The sequence below is a fragment of the Carlito syrichta genome, unplaced genomic scaffold (genome assembly GCF_000164805.1).
Source record: "Carlito syrichta isolate Samal-C Ts95f unplaced genomic scaffold, Tarsius_syrichta-2.0.1 Scaffold136857, whole genome shotgun sequence".
Taxonomy (NCBI): Eukaryota; Metazoa; Chordata; class Mammalia; order Primates; family Tarsiidae; genus Carlito; species Carlito syrichta.
Genome location: NW_007080953.1, coordinates 205751 through 206401, shown reverse-complemented (window position 1 = coordinate 206401; position 651 = coordinate 205751). Strand labels below are relative to the sequence as shown.

The window sequence follows — 651 nt, the reverse complement described above, 5'->3', positions numbered from 1 at the left end:
GAGCCCAGCAGGTTGAGGCTGTGGTGGCCATGAGCGTGTCACTGCACTCCAGCCTGGGCGACAGAGTGAGACTCCAACTCAAAAACAAAACAAAACAGCTTCCAGGGGTCAGATCACCCCACCTTTTAGCACATGACTGTGGGACTCCCTGCCCTTGGTGTACAAACTACACGTTCCCTGCTCAGAGGGGAAAATGACCCTGGGTTTACAATCTAGGCCTCATCCACTTCCCAGCTCACCCATTCTAGCCCCACCGCACATTTGCAAACAAATAATGCACAAGCAGGCACAGAGGTATTTCTCCATTTGCTATGTGAAATTGTGGTTGAAAGAGAGGGGCCCCTGGAGAGCAGCAGGAAGTACTTTGGTGCAGGGGGTCAGGGAAGGCCCACTGTGAAGGTAAAAATAGTCCCAAGGGAGGAAGACAGGGTGGAAAGGGATAAAAAGCACCATGCGAATTGATGAGAATATTTGGGGAACCGCATAGATAAAAGGCTGACAGGAGAACTTCTTGTATTCAAAAAACAAGAAGAAATTGCTGAAGTTCTCTCACTACAGAGTGGCTGGGTTGAGGAAGGGGTGGTGGTCGGTAACAGGACGTGGGGGCAGGACAGACAGAACTGAGAAAGGTGTGAAAGGGAGGAGGGAGGA

The 651-nt window shown here is 50.8% G+C and overlaps 1 protein-coding gene across 1 annotated transcript in view; it reads right to left on the bottom strand.

The window, feature by feature from the left end:
• Positions 1 to 651, bottom strand: part of GGTA1 (N-acetyllactosaminide alpha-1,3-galactosyltransferase) — a 34951-nt gene that overhangs the window by 25391 nt on the left and 8909 nt on the right. The window lies entirely within an intron of this gene.